Source organism: Orycteropus afer, unplaced genomic scaffold (genome assembly GCF_000298275.1).
Source record: "Orycteropus afer afer isolate SDZICR_OR568_19922 unplaced genomic scaffold, OryAfe1.0 scaffold00209, whole genome shotgun sequence".
Classification (NCBI taxonomy): Eukaryota; Metazoa; Chordata; class Mammalia; order Tubulidentata; family Orycteropodidae; genus Orycteropus; species Orycteropus afer.
The window spans coordinates 1,573,398-1,582,612 of NW_006921796.1; positions in this window are offsets into that span (position 1 = coordinate 1,573,398).

Here is a 9,215-nt window from a genome sequence, read left to right on the forward strand (position 1 = left end):
GGTCAATGTCATGAGACAAAGTGTATGTGAACTGCTGTATGGAAAGTGAATTTGCTCTGTAAATTTTCACCCAAATCACAATAATAAATAAATAAATACATAAACAAAAACCTATAGCTGAGACTATTGGTTTCAGAAAGCATAGCATTTTGTAGATGCATTAAAGTATTATGTTGCCTGTTACAGCTACCCCAAAAAACAGTTGCCATTGGATCAACTCTGACCCATGGTGACCCCATGTGTTGCAGAACAGAACAGCACTCCACAGGGTTTTTAAGACTGCTACCTTTTGGAATCAGTTTGCCAGGCCTTTCTTCTGAGGCACCACTGAGGGAACTCAAACTGCCAACTTCTCAGTCAGTAGTAAGTGCTTAACAGTTTGAACCACCCAGGAACTACAAACCTACCAATTGCTCTCATGTCAACTCTGATTAATGGTGATCCCAGAAATTCTCTCCAGTGGACTCTACCAGCAAGGTATGTTCGTACTGCTCTGTGGGTTGCCAAATTGATCTCTAAATACATTTTCTTCTCATTGGATATTTGAAGAAACTAAGGCCAGGTAAGTAAATTGATTTGGCCAAGGTCATGAGATAAACTTGGAAACCACAGTTTTCCAGATCATAGCTGCATAAAAGAATAGGAAGGTCCCAATTCCACTAGACTCCTGTTCTTAAACTTGTGGACAGAAGAACACTAGGGAAGCTTGTTAAAAATGCAGAATTCAATAGCTTTTGACAGATCTTGGGAAACTGCATTTTTGACAAATGCTCAAGATGATTATGATACCTGGGTTCATCAGACTACACTTAGAGAAATATTGCTCTCAACTGACCACTCCATGAAGACAGGGAGCAGGTTTTTCATCTCTGTTTCTCTGGCGGACCATAGAAATTCTTGGCAAATGCCCAAGAAATATTGAATGATTTCATTCAACACCTTTCAACAAATACTTATTGAGCTCCTATGATGTGACAAGTAAAAATTCTTGCCCTCAAGGAGTTGAATTCTAGCAGGGGTAAAAGACAATAAACAAACCAAAACATTTTGAGATAAATAAACAGCTCTTTATCATCAGTAAAAACGAGGCTAGGGACTGACTGTGGAACAGACCATCAATTGATCATATTCAAGTTCAAGTGGAAGCTGAAGAAAATGATAAGAAGTCCACAAAAGCCAAAATACAAACTTGATTACATCCCACCTGAATTTAAAGACCATCTGAAGAATAAATTTGATGCCTTGAACACCAGTGACTGAAGACCAGATGAGTTGTGGGATGACATCTGTCGTAGTTAAGGTTATATGTCAGCTTAGTTGGGCCTGGTTTTGAGTGGCTGGGCAGCTGGATATAGTTATTCCCCATGATGGGACTGGTAATCAACCCCATGGTGGAATCTACTGTGAGCAGCTGAGTAGCCTTAGGGATATGGTCTGCTCCCAGTATATAAGGAGAAGCTTTAGGAATGGTCTGTAGCTTTTGGCACGCTTGAACCCTGCATGTAGCTGAGTCGTTGTTTAGCAGCCTACCATGCTGTCTGCCAATCTTGGGACTCTTAATAGACTTGAATCAATGGCCTGCCGTGTGGTTTGGTGATAGTGGAACTGTGCCTTTTTACTTGCTGACCTTGGGTTTGTCAGCCTCAGCAGTCAGCAGCTGCCTGTGTGAAGAAAGCCTCCAGCTTCAGTGGGCCGGTAGCAAGAGGCAGAGCTGAAGCCCAAAGTTGAGAGGCTTTCACTTAGCCACTAAAGCCTGGCACTTTGAACCCAGACTCTTAGCCTTCAAAACTATAAGAGGATAAACACCTGTTTGTTAAAGTCACCAATTTGTGGTATTTTCTGTTAAAGTGGCAGTAGGTACAGAGTTCCCTGGTCTAAACCCTATGACAAATACAGGAAAGGACTATTCTTGCCACCCTTCTCCAAATACTTTCATGTTTCTAGTATTCATCAGATCAACAGCCTGATATCTTAAGTGAACAATTCCTTGTTGAGAAACTTAAAACACCATGGTATACATCTTAACTTCCCAATAAATTGAGCTGAATCATTGACTGGAAAAACAAACAACAAAAAAGCAGCACTAGGTAACCAAAATAATATCAAAAACACTATGCATGGAGAAAGCAAAAGGTTGTTAAGAAGACAGGAAAGGAAGAAAAGACCAAAATGGATGTCAGAAGAGACTCTAAAACTAGCTCTTGAATGTGGAGTAAAGTAAATGGAAGAAATGATGAAGAAAAGAGCTGAACAGAAGATTTCAGAGAGTGGCTCAAGAAGACAAAGTAAAGTATTATAATGAAATGTGTGAAAACTTGGAGTTAGAAAACTGAAAAGGAAAAACGTGCTCAGTATTTCTCAAGCTGAAAAGAAAAAATTCAAGCCTTAAGTTTCAATATTGGAGAATTCTATGGGCAAAATATTGAATGATGCAGGAAAAATCTTAAGAAGACAGAAGGAATACATAGAGTCACTGTACCAAAAAGAATTGGGTGATGGTCAACTATTTCATGAGGTAGCATATGATCAAGAACCAATGGTATTGAAGGAAGAAGTCTAAGCTGCACTGAAGAGGCTCCGGGAATTGACGGAATGCCCATTGAGATGTTTCAATAAATAGATGCAATGCTGGAGACACTTGTTTATGCCAAGAAATTTGGAAGACAGCTACCTGGCTAACTGACTGGAAGAAATCTATATTTGTGCTCATTCCAAAGAAAGGTGATCCCACAGAATGTGGAAATTATCAAACAATATCATTAATATCACATGCAAGTAAAATTTTGCTGAAGGTAATTAAAAAACGGTTGCAGCAGTCCACTGACAGGGAGCTTCCAGAAATTAAAGCTGGATTCAGAAGAGGACATGGAACAAGGGATATCATTGCTGATGTCTGATGGACTTGGCTGAAAGCAAAGAATAGCAGAAAGATGTTTATCTGTGTTTTATTGACTATGCAAAGGTATTCAACTGTGTGGATCATAACAAATTATGGATAATATTAAGAAGATTGGGAATTCCAGAACACTTCATTGTGCTCATGAAGAACCTGACCAAGACCAAAGATTGTTGTTCAAACAGAACAAGGGGATACAGCCTGGTTTAAAATCAGGAAAAGTGTGTGTCAGGGTTGTATCCTTTCACCATATTTATTCAATCTGTATGCTAAGCAAATAATCTGAGAAGCTGGAGTAATGAAGAAGAATGCGGCACCAGGATTGGAGAAAGACTTATTAACAACCTGTAATAGGCAGATGATACAACCTTGCTTGCTGAAAGTGATGATGACTTGAAGCATTTACTGATGAAGGTTAAAGACTACAGTCATCAGTGTGGATTGCACTTCAATATAAAACAACAACAACAAAAATCCTCAGAATTAGACCAATAAGCAACATCACAATAAATGGAGAAAAGATTGAAGTTGTTTGGGATTTAATTTTTCTGGCTTTTACAAATGACACTCATGAAAGCAGCAGTCAAGAAGTCAGATGTTGTGTTATACTTGGCAAATCTGTTGCAAAAGACCTCTATAAAGTGTTAAGAAGCAAAGATGTCACTTTGAGGAATAAGGTGCACGTCACCCAAGTCCTGGTATTTTCAATCACCTCATATGCATGTGAAAGCTGGACAATGAATAAGGAAGACTGAAGAAGAGCTGATGTCTTTGAATTGGGTTCTGGAGAAAAATAATGAAAATACTATGGATTGCCAGAAAAACGAACAAATCTTCTTGGAAGAAGTGCAGTTGGAATTCTCTTTAGAAGCAAGAATGACCAGACTTAATCTCACCTACTTTGGTCGTGTTGTCATAAGGGACCATTCCCTGGAGAAGGATATCATGCTTGGTAAAGTGGAGGGTCAGCAAAAAAGGGGAAGATCCTCAATAAGATGGATTGACACAGTGGCAGCAATGATGGGCTCAAGCACAGCAAGGATCATGAGGGTGGTACAGGACAGGGCAGTGTTTCATTCTGTTGTACATAGGGTTGCTACGAGACAGAGCTGACTCAACGGCACCTATCAACAACAAGACAGACTAAGAAGAAAATCCTGGCAGTCTTCTTCTGAAAACCAGCTAATGAAAACCTTACAGATCACAATGGTCTGAGCTGCAACACATCATGGGGATGGTGCGGAACTGAACTGTGTTTGTCCCATAGAAGGAAGGACTGTTGGATTTAAGGAATGTGGAGGTCATTGTTGACCTTAAGAGCAGTTTCAGTGGAAGAATGGGGCAAAGAGCCTGGCTGGTACAGACCTAAAGAGAATAAGGAAATGAGATTTGGTTACTACAGAAAGCACAGACAACTCTTTGCAGGAGTCTATTAGTTTTCAATAGTTGCATCTAATGGTTTAAAGTGACATACATCATCTCACATTTTCCAAGGTCAGGAGTCTTGGCATAGGTTAAACTCACCAGAAAGAAATCAAAGCGTTGGTTGAGGATGTGATCTCATGTGGCCCTCAGGGTCCTCTTCTAAATTCATTCAGATTGTTGACAGAATTAATTTCCTTATTCTTCCCTCCTTTTCTTGAAAGCTATTGTCTAGGGGTCACTCTAAGCTCCTAGAGACCACCCTCAGTTACTTGCCATGTGGCCCCTCCAGAAATATTCTCACATGGCAGTGTATTTTGTCTTGGCCGTAGGAGAGAGTCCAACATTATCTTCTTATAAGGGCTTACCTGATTAGGTCTTGCCCATCCAAGAAAATCTCCTTTTTGGTAAACTTAAGAGATTAGTAACCTTATCATGGGAATGATATTCCATAATATTCACTGGTCCTCCCATCACTCAAGGGGAGAGGATTATATGAAGTGTGTATACCACTTGTCACTAAGTGGAATCTTAGGGACAATCTTAGGATTCTGCCTACCACAAGGGGTTTTGCTGAGAAGAACACAGGGTCGTAAGGGAAAATGGGTGTGATAGGCAGCCTCTAAAATGGCCCCTAATACCATGGTTCCAAGGGACATCAAGCTCAATTGGCATAACATACTACACAAAAACATTGTTCTACATCCTACTATGGTGAGTAGTGACCAGGGTCTTAAAAGCTTGCAAGTGGACATTTAGGTGCAACAATGGGTCCCTCCTTGTCCAGAACAAAAAAGAATGAAGAAAAACAAAGACACATGGAAATAATTAGTCCAAGGGACTGGTAGACCAAGTGATCCTCAACCTATATGACCACGAGATGAGAAAAGCTAGATGGTGCCTGGGTACCACTGTCAACCACTTGGAGGGGGATTGGTGCAGGAGGTCCTGGATAGAGTAGAACAATGTGGAACAAAATTCAAAATCATAAGAGAAAGACCAGGTTTGCTGGTCTAATAGAGCCTGACATAACCCCTGAGACCATGGCCCCTAGATACTCTTCAGGTCTGAAACTAAACTCACTACAGTGGCTTCCAGCCAAGCTATAGACAGGCATATGGGGTGAACATTTACATCAGGTAGATACACTCCTTGGAGCAATCCATGATGGGAGAACAGAAGGGCAGTGTTTACACAAGACATCTGGGGGTAGAAGGAGTACATGGGAGGGAAGGACACAGGGAAGAGGTAACTATGGGGAGGAAGTGAGAAGAGAGCTGTTACAATGTGGGGAATTGCAGTCAATGTAATGAAACAAAATGTATATGAACTACTGTATGGAAAATGAATTTGCTCTGCAAACTTTTACCCAAATCACAATTAAAAATAAATAAATAAATAAATAAAATGGCCCCTAGTTATCCCTGCCTCCTGGTAGTCATGCCCTGTGTATTCCCCTCCCTTTGAGTATGGGCTGATTTTAGTCTCTTGGTTTGCTTACCTTGAGGGAAGCCAGCTGCCATGTTCTGAGAGGCCCACATATCAAAGAATTAATATTCCTAGCCAATAGTCAGTAACAGTCCAAGACCTGTCAATAGCCATGTGTGTGCGCTTGGAAGCCAACCATCCCCCACTGAGCCTTGAGATCATCGCACCCCCAGCTGACCCCTCAATTGAAACTTTGTGAGAGATCCTGAGCTAGATGCACCTAACTTACATATGCCTCGACACTGACCCACAGACACTGTGAGATAAATGTCTGTTATTTTAAGCTGCTAAGTGTTTGGGGTAATTTGTTATGCAACCATAGATTACTAATACAATGGGATTAAATAAAGGTCTATTAATTAGAAAGAAAAAAATTGGTTTGTCTGTTGTTGTGAATGATCTCACAGAGAGTAGATGGACAACTGCTGAAGTGATGTCCTTTGGTAGACAAGAGGGACTGGCTAGAGATAGAAGCATAAATTCATCTTAGAGTAGAAGGGTTAATTCACAAACAAGATCCATACCTCACACCATATACAAAAACTAACTCCAGATGCATCAAAGATTAAATGTGAAACCTAGAACTATAAAGTTCATCAAAGAAAAAATAGGCATAAACTTAGGAGCCCTAATTTATGGCTCAAATAGACTACTAAGCATAACCCAAGATGCAGAAACTGCAGAAGATAAACTACATGAATGGGACCTTCTAAAAATTAAATTCTTATGTGCATCAAAAGACTTCTCCAAAAGAGAAGAAAGAGAGCATACAGACTGGGAAAAAATATTCAACAATGACATATCAGACAAAGGACTCATCTCTAAAATTTATAGAAAATTCCAACACCTCAACATCAGAAAGACAAACAATCCAATTAAAGAAGACATGAACAGACACTTCACCAAAGAAGATATTCAGGCAGCCAACAAACACAAGAAGAAATGTTCATGATCATTGGCCATCAAAGAGATGCAAATCAAAACAACAGTGGGATATCATCTCACCCAGCATTAATAGCAAAATTCAACAAGACAGAAAATAACAAATGCTGGTGAGGATGTGGAGTGGTTGGGACTCTCATACACTGCAGGTGGGACTGTAAAATGATACAACTGCTGTGGAAATCGACATGGTGATTCCTTGAAAAGTTGGAAATAGAAATACCATTTGACCCAGCAATCCTATTACTAGGTATATATCCTAAAGAAGTGAGAGGCAGGACATGAATAGATATATGCACACCCATGTACATCTCAGCACTGTTCACAATAGCAAAAAGATGGGAAAGACCTAAGTGCCCATCAACCAAGGAATGGATAAGCAAACTGTGGTACATGCACACAGTGTAATACTATGCAACCCTAAAGAATAATGTAGAATCTGCAAAATGCCACATAACATGGATGAACTTGGAGGACGTTATGCTGAGCTAAATAAGTCAATCACGGGACAAATATTATATTCGTCCCTTATAGTAAGAAGTCAGGGAAAGATTCATATATGGAACTTTCTTTGTTGGTTACCAGAGATGGGAGGGGAATGGAGGGAAAATTCCTGGATAGCTTGAAAAAAATATATATAGACAGAGAGGGAAACCAAAGATTATTGGTGGTTACCAGGGGTAGGAGGGACAGGGAAAGGGGAAGATTTTGTTTGTGGGACATTGAGTTTATGCTAATGATGGTGGAATATTTTGTAAAAGGATAGCAATAATGGTGGCACAATGCAAAAAATGCCATCAATATCCCTGAGCTGTAAATTGGAAGTTGTTATGCTGGCTAATGTCTTGTTGTGAATGTTTCACTATAATTAAAAAATAAAAAAAAAGAATGAATTCATAAGGGAAACATCATATGAAATGTAGTCTTGGATTTAAAATGAAACCAGCAGGAAGTTTGGATGATTTTTCTCCAGTCATATTCAGCTGCCTGGACTCAGGCATGGAGTAGGCAGTGCTGGGTTTCACCAGGGTTTTGTTTTGCCTACAGAGGATGATAAAAGCTCCAGAAAGGCAAGGGAGCTGACGATATTTGCAAGGCAGTGACTTAAATGATTAGCCATGGATTGTGACATGGTGGTAGAATCAATAAACTGGGGGTCTTGATGGAGACAATGGATTGTCAGAGTGAAGGTATTTTAAAGAGAGTGAGCTGGAAAATGATAGTGGTTAGGGTGTGGGCACGGGAAATAAGATTGGGGATGTGTGCAGTTATAGGACATATCCACGGGAGAGAGTGTTTGAGAGAGGATGAGAAGATAGAAGAGAAAGTCACTAAAGAAAAGTTCAGGGAACAGATGCATCAAGTTTCAGGTGGTGGTGGTGGTGGTGGTGGTGAAATCGTCTATAATGAAATTGCAACATGGAAGAGGTAGTATGAATGAATGGATGGATGAATAAATAAAGAGTCTATTAATAAATATTTGTATTTTATTGATTAAGTCATTGAAACAAATCTAGACTCAAAGTACCAAAGGATCTCTTATTAATGTCAGACAATTATTCACTACTTACTCACTGCTAGGCACTATTCTAAGTGCTTCAGGTACATTAACTCATAAATCCTTACAACAACCCTCCAAAATAAGTGCTGTTACTCCCATTTCATAGATGAGAAAACTGTCACTAAGAGAAAGTCAAAGTTGATGACGAGAGGAGTTGGGATCTGAGCCCCAGCTATCTAGTTATGGAGTCCATCCTTTTCATCCCTAAGCTATACTTCCTGCCTCTCCTCCTTACATCAGTCACCTCTTCTGTAGAGAATCCCCAAGGTATTAGATTCAGTGCCACACAATTCATTACTCAATTATATTTTGTCTTTAATTGGTCACTGTGCTTTCTTGTGTTTTTCTCTTCCTTCTCAACTAAGAGCTAATATACATCTACAATCCTCATCATTCTCTTCCCCTGACCTGAAGTGCATGTGCCCACATACACACGCACGCATGCATATATACTTTCACATGCATGCATACCACACCCAGACAGATGGGGCACTGAGGCCCAGTGGGAGTCGAGTAACTTGCTCACAGAGCAGTAAGTGGCTGCTCTGAGCTTGTGTTTGATCAAGAGACTGTTTATTTGTTCCTGGTATCCAGGCCCCTGGGTTCCTGCCCCTTGCAAAAGATAGTTGTTCATGTTTAGCCTTCCCTTAGATTCTGAGTTATGGTCCTTCCAATACATTCCTTTTCTTTCCTTCTTTTTTTTTTTTTAAAGACAGGGATCTGATAAGGCCCACAGGCCAAATCCAGCCCAGTGTGCTTCTATATCACTAGCAAGTTAAGAATAGTTTTAGTATTTAAAAAAAAAAAGAAACTAATTTCTGTCCATTGTCAACCCCATGTGTGTCAGAGTACAACTCTGTTCCATATGTTTTCCTTTCTTTCTTTCTATTTTTTTTTTTTTTTTTT